Below are 15,000 nucleotides of genomic sequence, written 5' to 3' on the forward strand. Positions count from 1 at the left end.
TACACATATTTGGTGCTACAGACTCGCCATGTTCGGCGAATTTCGCCTTGTTGAGAACTGCTGAAGACAATTGGAAAGAGTTCGACCCTGTGACCGTAGATACTCTGAGGGACAACTACTATGTCGACGATCTACTCAAGTCCATGCCAACACCAGAACGTGCGATTACGCTAATGCGGGAGCTGATTGAACTTTGTGCAAAAGGCGGTTTTAACCTTACGAAATTTATGAGCAATAACCGAGAAGTCTTGGCCGCAATACCTGTTGAGAAGAGAGCGGATCCAACACTTGACTTCACCCTTCATCAATTGCCGGTGGACAGAGCCCTTGGAGTAAGATGGCACATCGAATCTGACACCTTTGGTTTCAAAGTCGTGAATTTGGATAAAGGCGACACGATGAGAGGAGTTTTGTCAACAATCTGCTCAGTATTTGACCCTTTGAACTTGGCTGCACCAGTCATGCTACCAGCAAAGCAAATCGTGCAAGATCTGTGGAGGAAGAAGATAGCGTGGGATCAACCACTCGACGGGAAAATTCTTCAGAGATGGCAGCAATGGATGAACAACCTTCCACTCCTAGCTGAGGTGAAAATTCCAAGATGTTACTTCAGTCGCACAGATCACGAGAAAGCTACACTTCAACTCCATCACTTTTGTGACGCTTCAGAAATCGGCTACGGTACCTGCACCTACCTTCGAACAGTCTACCCTGATGGAACTGTTGAATGTGCATTTATTACTGGGAAATCCAGAAACGCTCCTATCAAAACAGTCAGCATTCCCCGGTTAGAATTACAGGGAGCTCTTTTGGCAGCACGAGTGGACTTTTCAGTCCGACAGGAACTGAACTTCGAATTTGAAAGGGTGGTTTTCTGGACGGATTCAATGATCACCTTGAACTACATCTACAGCGAAAGTCGACGATTTCAGACCTACGTTGCAAATCGGGTTACAGAAATCAGGGAACTCACCGCTCCTGAACAGTGGAGACACTGTCCAGGGAAGCTTAACCCTGCAGACGACGTTAGTCGAGGGCTAGAAATGAAAGAATTTCAGAACAATGAACGTTGGTTGAACGGACCGTCCTTCCTGTGGAAAACAGAGGATCACTGGCCGGAGATCAAGCATGACGAGGTGGCAGTTGACAAGCTTGAGATAAAAAAGGAAGTATACTTGATCGAAGTTGAAACGGCTACACCACTAGACAACCTCTTGACCAGATATTCTCGCTGGATAACCTTGCTGCGATCATTTGCCTGGTTACTGAAGTTCATAAAGTGGCTGAAGTGGTCTTCGAAGGAAAAGAAACGTGAGCCAGAGTCTTGCAATTGTCAAGTTGAAAATCGCGTTACACAGGAGGAACTCGAAAGGTCGAAGAGAGAGGTTGTATCTTTGGTGCAGCGAAAGGCCTTTCCTCATGAGATAAAAGATCTCAAAGCAGGACGTCAAGTGAAGGCATCAAGCCACATTTTGAAGCTCAAACCAGTTATCATGAATGATGGAGTCATGAGGGTCGGCGGTAGAATTTCGAGAGCTCCTATCTCATCCAATGCCATGAATCCGATGATCCTGCCTAAAGACCATCACGTCTCAAGAATCCTGATACGTTATTTGCACGAAAGGAATGGTCACTGTGGAACTGAACAGGTCTTGTTCTTTCTCAGGGAAGAGTTCTGGATGGTGAAGCCTAGAGTAGCTATAAAGGAGGTTCTTGGGAAGTGCTTACTATGTAAGAAGCTTATGCCCCGTAAGATGAATCAAGAAATGGCCGAGCTGCCCAAAGTTAGGCTGTCGATTACTTTGGACCCTTTCACGTGAAAAGAGGGAGAGGAAGAGTTGCAGAGAAACGTTGGGGGGCGATTTTTGTGTGTCTGAATTCGCGTGCAGTACACCTCGAAGTCGCGAAGTCTCTAGATACTGATGATTTCATTCTTGTTTTGACCCGATTCCTGAATCGAAGAGGCCATGTGAGAGAACTGCGGTCAGATAACGGGACGAACTTCGTTGGGGCAGATCGCGAAATCAGGGATGCCGTAAATCGAATTGATAATGACAAGGTTGGAAGAGAATTGATGCAGCGTGGATGTAAGTGGGTGTTCCACCCTCCTGGGGCCTCCCACATGTCCGGAGTCTGGGAACGATTAGTGAAAACGGTAAAACGAAGCTTGAAGGCCATCCTGGGAAAAGATCTTATCAATGAAGAGGTTCTCCAAACAGTGTTTACCGAGGCTGAGCGTATCGCTAACTCTAGACCTCTGACAAGAAACCCTTTCAGCCCTGATGACAGCGAACCTCTCACGCCAAATCATTTCTTGAACATTCGCCCTTCTACGAACCTGCCCCCGGAAGTTTTTGAAGAGAATGAAAGGATGAGCAGGAAGAGATGGAGACAAGCTCAAGTTCTTGCCAATCATTACTGGAAGCGTTGGTTGAGAGAATATGTCCCATCGTTGCAAGAAAGACAAAAGTGGAACCAAGTTCGAAGAAACCTACGCATTGGAGACCTCGTCCTGATCGCTGATGATAATGTTCCAAGGAACCAGTGGCCCTTAGGTCGAGTTGCAGGCGTGTTCCCTGGCAAGGATGGATTAGTGAGGAGTGTCGAAGTGAAAGCTAAAGGATCTTTTTTCAAGCGACCAGTTACCAAGATTTGTTTGCTAGAAGCGGCAGATGATGAAGAAGGACAGTGAGCTTGGCTGAACGGCCTGCTTGGTAACAAGAATGAATTTCAAATGTGATGAACTTCGGTCAAAGGGCGTTCATGGGGGGCGCGATGTTGTCACCGGAACTGCTTTCTGAACCGGAACTCGAGTACACGTCATCTCCCATGATACCTTTGGGTCATATTCCATGTGCTCGAAGAGTCGGACATGTTTAGTTCGAAAATGTTTGAATATTCTTTCCATCGAACGAAAAATATGGACTACGTCGCTTTTGATTGACTTCTACCCGGACTCGTCAACATATGTAAGTTTTGTAGAATTTTCGCACTCGTCGTTTTTGAGACCTATTTTTGACAGCTTTCATAAGATACACTCGTATCTGTTGCAGCGAATCTACAACTACAACAACAACTTGTGAGATCGAAATAAAAGGCAGAGAAACCAGTAGAACCTGTGTACGTGAAACTGTTGTCGAATCTCGATATTCACGGAGCCGGGATTGAGAGAATTGCAGGAGTGACTACAACAGGGGTCTCCAGCTTTGATCATCTGGCTTTAAATTCGAAGAAGGACGCCACCCAGTCCAATTAGGTAGACGCATCTGCAGAGATCTTTGTTTCTCAGTTAGGGTGATTATAACAAAGCTATAGGATTGGTGCTCAATTTTAAAATAAATAATTAATGATATTAAACGAGACTTGATTTCTCGAAATTCTTTCTCTTTTGGTGTTCCTAGACCCACTTGGTTCTCTTTTTGCATTACACCACAAAGAAGCTTTGTCCTGTCGGTCAAATGTTCTGCATACTTGCCCATGTTGTTAACCATCCCGCAATTAACTTGTCGATATTAAGCAATATTCAGTGGAGGGAAGGTGCCAATTGAGAACAATGCAGGCAGTAAAGCTTTCTTTTAGAGTAATTTATTTCTTTCACAAGAAGGATCACTTTGATTCTTCAGGTTGAAATCTTACATAAATATTTGTTATTCCCCAGAATTTATCACTTAACATTTTATTTAATAATGGATAAATACACCCCCTGTAATGGGCTGGTTCAAGGGTGTGCTGGTGTCTGTTGGGACAAGGTTTATAGTATACTGATGTCCAGTGCCTCATCATCATGATCATGATCATCATCACCATCATCATCATCATTATCAGACTCAGGCTTCTCAGTCTTCTTGTTTGTCTGCGGGCGAAGCACAGATTGTGTTATCAAAGTAGAGTCCTTTGATCAAGGATCCATAGCAATAAAGAAAACCGCAGGCTTCTCTCTTTTCTTGTTTGTCTGCGAGCGAGGTACAGATTGTGTTATCAAAGTAGAGTCCTTTGATCAGGGATCCATAGCAATAAAGAAAAACCGCTGAGGGAATGTACACGACCATTGAACGGTTGAGATCCAAATAATTGTGATAGCTCTTTTCACATTCTCTTGTTGTAAGCGTATGCCTGTTCTAAATGGCTTTAACAAGGCATGGCACCTTTCAATTGCGAGAACCATTAAAGCGAAGGAGGAAACGCGGACGATAAAACCCATCGACGCCATGCATCAACCTACATGTACAATCAAACTTCTTTAAAAAGTAGTTTCTTTAATTTCCAACAACACAGAAGGCCATAGGAACAAAATGTGAGTCCATCACTAACAGCCAAGTTTGCTAAGAGATAGTTCGTGACTGAATGCATTTCTGGTGTTTTTTGAACGATTCTGGTAACCTGAGCACATTTCCAAGAAATTCGATTATGAAAAATGGAATAGAGAGAATAAATCCCGCGCTACCATAGTCGGCCATCATACGCTGGTACAGCTGGGCAGATTTTTGCCTTTGTCAATACGTTAGCACTCTTCTAAAGATCGTTTGGTCATTTACATGGTTCGCACGGGCATGGAATACTCCTTGAAAAAGTGCTAGGTCCTTGAAAACTCCTTGAAAATGATTTTGTCCTTGAAAACTCCTTGAACTTCTATAGGTCCAGTACTTGAATTTTACGAAAAAGTTCTTGAATACTTGAGACTACAGCAAAATAAGTTCATTTTGACATCAAAAGATTCAATTACGTGTACACTCTAACATCGCAACTTTATTATTAGGTCAATTCGTTGTTCCTTATCCAAGCTATCTAAGTAACCGCACCTTTAATGCGGTTCATTAAGTGTATTGTGACGTCTCCTTCTTAGCAAACAAAACCAGTTTTTCAACGTGTTTGCTCGACTTTTGCGCTCTTTTTTTCTCGGATGAATTCAAAAGTTCAAAGAGGAAACTGCATATATAATCGGCAGTGGGCAAATGGACTCTTCCACGGGTTTTGACTGCCATCTTGTCTGGGGGGCAAACACAGCTAAATTTACAGTAAATGTATGGGATTTTGGCCGAATTTGAACCGCCGTAGCGCCGCTAAAAAGAGACAGATTTCCAACGTTTGCCACTGCTTTAAACAGTTTTATCGGTATCGTTCATTCAACAGAAAATAAGGCCATTAGGAAGGTATGAAGTCCGTAAATTCGAATAATAAATCTTCTGATGTTGTTTCTAATTTCGCGGCAATTTGCCGTGATGATTTAAGAAGGGTTTGTATGAAATCTCAAAAATCCGTTTATGGTCGTTGTTGCCTGAATCTGTTCTTTATATTTCATGAAAATAATGTCGGTATAATTGTCTTTTAAAAGACACTTGCACTGTGGAAATCCGTCTCTTTTTAGCGGCGCTACAGCAGTTCAAAGTCGGCCAAAATCCCACACTTTTACTGTAAATTTAGCCGTGTTTGCCCCCTAGCCAAGATGGCGGTGAAAACCGTGGAAGGGTCTATTAATGATGAAATGGTATATGGAATGAATCATATGAACTGCGGATATGAAATCAAGTGAAGCTATGATCTTCGCAGTTACGAACTCAATTTTTACAATTACGTAGAGAAGCCTGAAAAATTCAGGACTTCAACGGGGTTTGAACCCGTGACCTCACGATTCCGGTGCAACGCTATAACCAACTGAGCTATGAAGCCACTGACGTTGGGAGCTGGTCATTTGTGGGTTCACGGGTTCAAACCCCGTTTAAGTCCTGAATTTTTCAGGCTTCTCTACGCAATTGTAAAAATTGCGTTCGTAACTGCGAAGATCATAGCTTCACTTGATTTCATATCCGCAGTTCATATATGTTTCATTTCATATACCATTTCATCATTGATTCATTCCTCACGGGACCATTAGAACCCACAAATGACCAGCTCCCAACGTCAGTGGCTTCATAGCTCAGTTGGTTAGAGCGTCGCACCGGAATCGCGAGGTCACTTTTTTAGTCGAGCAAGGAATATCGTTTTTTATTGTACCCAGGACTTCGTTATAATTGAAGTGGTTTCTTTTTTCGAGGTTTCACTTTATGTATTGTGCAAAATATGTAATATTGTGACACAACAATGTGAGTGCCTGAGGAACTGGACTCCTTGAATTTTGTGATAAAGTCCTGGAAACGTCCTGGAAAAGTCCTTGAGTAAAAGTTCCTTAAACCTGTATGAACCATGATTTAGCATTTAAAAGTATTTTTGATCGGCATTTGCTGTCATCAGATGTTTTGTTTTTGTAATTATTAGCTGTAACCCGACATTTTATGACCTTTCTGTAAAAATACTTTGTTTATTGTTGATCAAGCTACAATAAGCGACAAAAATTGTTGAGACACTGAACTGTAAGAAAACAATTAGGGAAAAATCACCTTAACGTTACATTTTCAATTGCACTTCCCCCTCTTCCCCCGCTTCCCCCCCTTCAATGTTGGTAACGGAAAAATGAAGAGTTGGCGATAAAAAACAACATTGAACTGTGAAGATCATTCACCTAGTAGGTGTTACTGAAAAAAAAAAGGATTAAATCTTGTAACGACGTTTCGTACGAAATCATATCGGACTTCATCAGGTCAATGGTGGAGTCGTGACGAGTCATGCAATACGCGTGACTAGTCACATGAGAGACGGCGCGGATTGTTGCGTAGCAACTCGTCCCATGCATGTGAAGGGTGAGAGAGGCTATTTGGGAGAGGGTTGAGGCACCCAGCCTCAACAAGAAGGGGGGCCTCCGCTTCAAACTATCACATGCATGGGACGAGTTGCTTCGCAACATTCCGCGCCGTCTCTCATGTGACTAGTCACGCGTATTGCATTACTAGTCACGACTCCACATCGTCAAGTTTAACATGAGTCTAGTATAAGATTTAATCCTTTCTTTTCAAAAAAACAATATTGTTTGGGGGGAAGGGGAAAGACTTTGGGGGAGTGATTTCTCCGAGATTCCTTAAAAGGGAAATTGTCTTAACCCTTTTGGCGATTATTGAGGGTAGATTTTTGTCTTGTCAATACGTTAGCTCTCTTCTAGAAAGCGTGATTATTTGTGAAAAGGTCGTTTGGTCATTTAGCATTCAAAAGTATTTTTGATCACCATTTGCTATCAACAGGTGTTTCGTTATTGCAATTATTTCCTTTAACCTGACAATTTAGTGACTTTTCTGTAAAAAAATACTTTGTTTATAGTTGATCAAAGTAGTCCACAGGCACCCCACTTTTGATAATCTGACAGAAACAATTCAAACTTATAACAGAAACATGATTAAGAACCCCACCCTGGTCAGAGTTTCTCTCTGTCCTTGTGTGGGCCCATTTCCATTATTAGGGCTAACGCTCACATGGTTCATATGGGGTACAAAACTAGCACTTCACATTACACTCTAATCAGTTAAGTCTGTTGAAATATAAGTGCTACACGGCCAATGTTTGCAAAAACGTAGCCCTTCCTTGTACTTGTACATTTTCACTGCTGTGACTTTAACTTCTTCAGTTCCCACGGCCTGATCCCGTTTGACCTTGTAGCTCAGTCGGTAGAGCAGCGGTGATCTAACCCGAAGGTCGTGGGTGTAATTCCCACCCTGGTCAGAGTTTTTCTCTGTCCTTGTGTGAGCCCATTTCCATTAGTAGGGCTAACGCTCACATGGTTCATATGGGGTACAAAACTAGCACTTCACATTACACTCTAATCAGTAAAGGCTATTTACAAAGCCTGGTAGAGTTGAATCCGGGACAACCGGAAACAGGAACGGGATTTTGAACCTAGGGCAACCCCATGCAAACCCCATGCAAACCCAATGCCCTAACCACTGAACCACACCGCCTCTGATTTAATAATGGTTGCTTAGTTAAATTGAAGAAAGGGCTACTCTTTTACTTTAGCAGCCTCGGACCCACTGTCGCGTTTGCATGAAAATTCTGCCACCTGCCTCGTACGTCCCCAAACTACAGTCCGGGAATCTCTACCAGGCATGTTAGAGAAGAAGTGAGGAAAAAAGCGGTGGGGTTGTTATTCACGTTTCCCTTAAAAAGTTACTTTCTTGAAGCGATGTTAATTATATTCCGATCTTTGTTCGGTTGCATTTTGAGAATGCGTTGTGCTGCATTGTCCCCTAAGGTAATTTGTCTTTGTCTCCGTGATCCTCATTTACCGTGGGCATTTGCTCTGTTTTCCCAAGACAGCTGGAAGAACCTCCCAATAATTAAACTTTTTGGAAACATGTTTTATGCACGGGGAAACAAGTGCTCTTGAAGAACCAAATATGACACTCACTTAAAACGTCCTTTGTTAAATTGTTTTTAAATTCTCTTGTACTCGTAAACTTACTTCTCTCTTTGCATATTTTGCCCTAATGTAGTTCTATGCTAACGGCAGGAAATGAACTTGAATTGGGGTGTATTTTAAAAAGTTACGGATGATATCATTTGTTGAAGTTCTTTACCTGAGTTACTATCTAACGAATAAAAAAAATTCTTTTGTCAAATAACCTCCAAATCGTCGTAAGTTTTAGAAAAATGTCAAATGAAAAAGTTAAAAATAGTAAAAAGTTCATTACATTCATTTATTATCAATACTACAAAAGACTTTCAATTTTTCAGGCTTCGAAAAATTTTTGTTTGTTCCAAATTATTATTATTCTTGTAAGGCAGATTCTTCTAAAACATCAATTAAGACAGCCGCAAAGGTTACTAGGTTACCTGCTGCCTCATGTATGTGCCTTTTTATCGTGTTTTAGCACGTTGTTTTGCACTTTCTTGATATTCACCGCCGAAAATTACACTAAAACAATTATTCGCCTCAGGCTCAGCGAATATTGGGGAATATTCACTTCGCCTTCGGCGAATAATTGTTAAATATAATGATTATTATGAAAAGTTATATGTTGTTATTATGACTTCTTCTTTCAGGCCTAATTATGGTGCATATCTTTTTATAGTTCTTTACTGTTCTTCTCCCAATGGCGCAATGAACCGAAGACAATTCAATCCGAATGTACGGAATACGCGTTCCTTTTTACATGATTTCGGCGAGAAAAGCGTCCGACATGATTTTGGTGCAAAAATTGTGCGCAGCGACCTCGCGACTGCAAGGTGGGCAAATTTCCTAGAGCACTAATTTAAAACCACAGAGACCGGCTTGGTGCCTTACCACCTGAGCCCTTCGGCACACGGCGCGTGCTCCATGCGAGGCATCAAATTTTGCCAATCCCGTTTCATGAATTCCAAGACGGTATAACCAACGAGCAAAGCGGTATATTTCTTGAACGGCCTGTAATTCGTATGGACACTCAACTTTGAAAGAAATTAAAGCCTTAGTGTGCGCTATATAATATGCGTAAATTAGTGTATTCAAGGTCGGCTAATAGACTTGGCGCAAGTGACAGGTGGAGTATCAATAATGACTTAGTTTGCCAGCTGGCAAAAACTATGGTAAGCATGTCATCCTTTTTTTCGTAATTTGTTTCCCTGGATATATGACCGCGCTTAAAGATAATCTTGAATCGTCCTACACCTGGTCACTTTTTTTTCGTCTGTGTTTTTTTCAAAATTGGTGCGACAGTTCTTGTTTGATGGAACTTTCCAATTGTGTCCGAAACAACGCAAGATCTCCAAGGTGAAAAAAAAATTGGAAATTTTGACAACTGTATTTGTAGACCAGCGGGTGAAATCGTGGCTGATTAGAGTCGTTGATTATAACTAACCGTTTTGTTTTCTCAAAAAGCGGATAGATAAACTAAAAGGGAGGCCAGTATGGTTGATTCCAATAACTTTTACTCTGTCTTCAACTTCATCATGATTGCGTACATTCCATTTCATATTTTTGGCTTCATTGGCAACATATTAATCATTCGAATTGTCCACAAGACACGAGAAATGCATACGACAACGAATTATCTATTAGCCAACTTGGCGGCAAGCGATTCAATTATCATCTTGATGTCTTCGTTTTATTTGGTGTGCTTTGGTGATCCTGATTTCGTAGCATCAGTGGACGACGATTTCGCCAAATTCTCTTGTAAGTCATGTATTGTTGTCGTGCACATTTCGGTAACTTCTTCAGCCTTAACTCTCACATTACTGGCAGTGGAAAGGTATCACGCCATACTGAAACCTTTTAGGTCGAATTCACGCTTGCACGAAGAGAGTATCAAACGAGCAATCTTTGTCATTTGGTTTTTAAGCATTGTCATCGGTTTTCCAGGATTCTTCCCTGTAGGGAGCAGCAAAAAACATTCATGCATTGGTTCATCGGGAGTCGCAATTTATTTCCTCATATATTCAACGTTCACTGCATACATTCCCACAGTGGTTTTCCTTTTTTGTTATGGATCCCTGATAAAAGGATTGTATTTTTCCGGCACGATATGCGCCGAAAATACTAACGAAGACAATTCTGAAAAAAGGAAACTACTTGTCACCTTCATACTGGCAACAAGTGGATTTCTCATTGGTTACGGCCCGATCACTGTATTAGACGCTGTTTGTCTCGGCATGGAGATAAGCGATGGATTGTTCCTAAAACTTTTTTATATCTTCAGTTTGGTATTTGACCTTATTTTATGTCTTAATCCCATATTATACGCTTTTCGCAGTTCAAATTTTAAGGAGGGATTCAAGCGAGTATTGTTCTCTCGGTGTTTACGGTCATCAGCACAGCAGAATGAGAATCAGTTGGCATAATTCAGTAAAAAATTAATAGAGCTGTAACCAGGATAGGACATATTTTAAAAGTGGCAAAATAACCTTGTCTGCATGGTTAAAAGATTAAGAACATTAGCTTTCGGCTATCAGTCTATATCCTTTAACGGGTAAAAAAGTTGGGGCATGAGTGGGAATATATACGAAAAGGGGTGCGAAAAATTTGTTGCATATAAAAGTACAAAAGAAGTGCGGAAAAGCGAGAGGATAAAAATGTAAATGTTGTGTAATTGCAGTAAGATGGAGTATTGCCTAGGCAACGGTTTTGAGATATTGTCCGCGCCGACCGTTCTAGCAATATGCCAGGATTCTAGCGTTTTCTGAACACGGTAGTTGCCCTTGTCGATTACACTTGCATTATCGAAGTCAATGGAGTGATTATTTTGTCACGCTTGGTTCACAACGTTTGAACCCTTTGTGTAGTTCATTAGGTTTCGTTGATGTTCCTTTTTTTCGGGTTCGGAAGCATCTTTCGGTTTCTCCTACGTAATTCCAAGTACACCCTTTACATGGGATTTTATAGCAATTACATTGGAGATCCAGAGGTTCAGAGATTTGGCTGGATTAGTAGCAATATAATGGTATTAGTAGTATCTAACTATAAAAAACTGCAATGAAACATATCGAAATATTCTTTAAAATACTAAAAACCTGCGTAGAAACTTTGTTAAGAAACGACAACGTTTCGAGGTTAGCTAAACGTCATTACCAAGTCAAAATTATTAGAAAACTATGAATACTAAAAGAACAACAGTTGATAAGGAGCCTGTAAAGTGAAAGAAAGAAACAATGAAAATTAAACAAAACGTATGGAGTCCGTCTTGATATTCTTCTTCTTCTTCGTCTTCGTCTTCGTCTTCGTCTTCGTCTTCGTCTTCGTCTTCGTCTTCTACGGTCTTCGTCTTCGTATTAATAGTATCATTACAAATATACACATTATCAAGTTAAAATCAGGAATAGAAAGGCTAACAGATCTTTCCAGATACTACAAACATGTGCATCTGCATCAAGATTTAAAGAAATAGAGGAACAATTTTGACTGCATTTTTAAAACTCAATTGGTTTATTGTTGATTTAACTCTTAGCCTGCCTATTGGTGAGCTATCTCTAAAAGTACGATCGTGTAACTGGGAGCGTTAAACCAAGTATTCTTCTAATTGACTATTTCCACCATAATGCAATATCTGCATGTTTTTTTTTTTTGGAGAGGGTGGGGGGGGGGGGGGGGTCTTTTTATAAAACAGTACAAGTTAATTACTCTTGGGACTGAATCGTGCTTCAGTGAACTGGCTATTCATTGTTTTAATGCAAATACCCCCTCCCCCACATGAATAAATAAATAAATAAACAAATAAATAAATAAATACAGGAGCCCATGAGGAGGAGCCCATGGTCTCCTGATGAATAAATAAATAAACTGTATTATGGGATGGGTGAAAGATTCGAATAGGCCACTTCGGAAAATACTATAATACTCTTTGTTTATCCGCCCAAATTTTGCATAAGCATTGTTTTTGTTTTGTATTGGGACCATTGTAAGTCCCAAGAGAAACTGGAAACAATGCTTATGCAAAATTTGGGGAGACAAACAAAGAGTATTATGGTATTTTTCGAAGTGGCCTATTGCCCATTTCCGAGTTTTTGCATGCCTCAGTATCAAAGCGAGTCCTGGTGCACAACCATTCAAATGGAAATGAGTTGCGTATTCTTATGCAAATCAAACTAATTTCCTTTTCAATAGTTGAACACCAAGACTCACTTCGAAACCGAGACAAGCAGCAACTCGGAAATGGCCTATTGGGGCTTTTACTTAGTGTAGAAGACGCACATGACGTAACAAAAGCTTTAGGGGTCTTTAGGGATTTAGAATTCTGATTAGGTATTGTTTCACGAATTGTGTTCTATTGTTTTACGTCATGTGTGTCTTTTACACGAAGTAAAAGCCCCTATTGGCATAGCATGTGTGTTGTTTATGATCTTGTACACCAGTTGCAGTCTCATAAAACATCTGCTACTTAAAAGATAGTAGTATTAGTTTGGATCGCATGTATTGTATACAGGTCTTGCGGTTAGCCCTGAGGATAATGCGCATTGCTTGATTTTGTAATAAGCGCTCATGATGTTGTGTGTTTTGTTTGCTACAATTATCCCAGACTGCACACATGTGGGCCATTATTGGCAAGATCGTTTGTATATGCGAAGTAACACATTCTGGCTAAGGTACTTAGAGATCCGGGACCTGTTTAGCAGTTTCAGCTTAGGATAAACTTTTCGGGATATTGCACGAACGTGCGTATTCAAAGAAAGATCGGAGGTCTATGTGCACTCTTAAGTACATCTAAGTACATAAAACTGTTTTTCTGCCTTAAAACAGTTTGCCATATAGGAAAATTTGTAAATCCCGTTAAGTGTCTACATTGTTCCTGTTGCCGATTACCAGTACTTCACATTTCTTGTGATTACTGATTAATCTGTTTTGTCTCCACCAGTTAGAAATGTGGGCGATATCCTCATTGACTAAGCTTTGTTAATATCCGTAAAGCTAGCATGGATCTCGGTATGCTGGTGATCAAACTTGCCTATGTAGGCGAGTTCACTAGTAGGTGTAGGCGAATTTCAACGTTGGCGAGTTGACCAGTATTCACAGAAATACCTCAGTGCTCCGACAGACTTTGAAAATATCATTTATGTGGATGTTGTAGCAAGTAGATCCTAGGACTGACCCTCAGTTGTCGGACAGCGTTGGTAGTCAACCTTTCTTACTCGGTTCTTTGTCACCAGAAGACACGAATTGATAGAATTATAGAAAAGAACGTTTAGAATCTCTCTCTTCTGTTTGTCATCGATGTCAGCAAGCTGTTCTCCATCTTAGAACACCATCTTCCGCAAGTACATGCTGACGCCGATGACAGACATGCAGCTTTATTTTAATTGCGTTCAAGCCCGACCCTGAACATGCCGCTAAAGCTGTTGAAACTATGAAAGCGTTTGTTGCTGATATCAGAAAATTGATTTTAATAGATCGGCTGAAGCTCAACGATGGCCAAAACAGAACAAAAAAAGGCCGAATTTAATTGAGTCATATTGAACTTAAACAACGTACACACTTTCGTGTGTCTGTTCATCCTCGGATCAAAACCTTACGCCAGTCCCGATTCTCGTCCCGTCTCGACTGACTGCCCCTGGGTCTCCGAGGATTGTGTCTGATTGACTCGCGTGCCATTCACATGCAAACATAACAAGGCTTGGCTACACAGGCAACAAAATGGCGTCCGGTCGATTGAGGTCCTGTTTTTTTCAAAGTTCCTCAATTTTTCTTCTTTTATGGCCGCAATTTTCAATACTCAGGCTCAAAAATAAAAGACACTGGAATGCATCTCAAGAGGAAACCATTCTTATTGCAGGAATACTTTTAAACTTACAATCTGCAGAGAATCAGACCTGCAGCTGTTGGATTGTTTTCCCTGTTGATCCTGAAACAAGAAACTGTGTTAGACAAGTGCGTGACGCTGTGTTTTCCACAGTACGCCCTGTTCCTTTGAAGTACAAAGCTCATCTTTTTGCGGTTTCCAGCGGAGTGGTATAAAGAAATTCTTGACTTGAAGACATCGATCAGCCTCAGAATCATAGGCGTTTATTGAGTTTATCGCTGGATACAAGATATTGCCAAACTCTGTATTACTATCTCATAGATATGGCGGACATCATGTAGGTGATCCTACGAAAATAGGTGTGCAAGGTTTGCAATCATTATCTTTGGCAAACAGAGAAAAAATGAACTTAAGGACGGTGCATACTAATTCAAAGATATTTTTGCGTGGTTTTATGAATATGCGGGAAAAGCAGATCTCAACAAGTGTTATCAAAATCCAAAAAGAAAATTGGGGGTAACCACGCATTTTTCGAAGATAATTAATCGTCAATATTAGCAAAAAGCTTTAAAATACAAAGTTATGTATGATTGTCATTCCTTTCCAAATTAAAACTTAATTATCATTGAAAAATGCATGGTTACCCCCAATTTTCTTTTTGGATACCAAGAGCACTTGTTAAGTTCTGCTTTCTCCGCATAAATTTTAACCTTGCAAAAATATCCCTGCATCAGTAAGCACTCCCGATAGGAATTCCGAGTATCTGGAGATGCGCAGAACATACAGTGTATGCGCAATAACAATAGTAGGCGCGGTCCTTAATAGTAATTAACAACTACATGTATTCACCGAAGTGGAGGTGGCTAGTGGTGGATATTTACCGAGCTGCGATGCGGCGAGGTAAATATCCAACGCTAGCCACCGACAATATACA

At 40.8% G+C, this 15,000-nt stretch overlaps 1 protein-coding gene across 4 annotated transcripts in view; it reads left to right on the forward strand.

The window, feature by feature from the left end:
* The window catches only part of LOC138003473 (uncharacterized), a 107,602-nt gene that overhangs the window by 48,856 nt on the left and 43,746 nt on the right, over positions 1 to 15,000 (forward strand). The window lies entirely within an intron of this gene.

This window comes from Montipora foliosa, chromosome 5 (assembly GCF_036669935.1).
Source record: "Montipora foliosa isolate CH-2021 chromosome 5, ASM3666993v2, whole genome shotgun sequence".
Classification (NCBI taxonomy): domain Eukaryota; kingdom Metazoa; phylum Cnidaria; class Anthozoa; order Scleractinia; family Acroporidae; genus Montipora; species Montipora foliosa.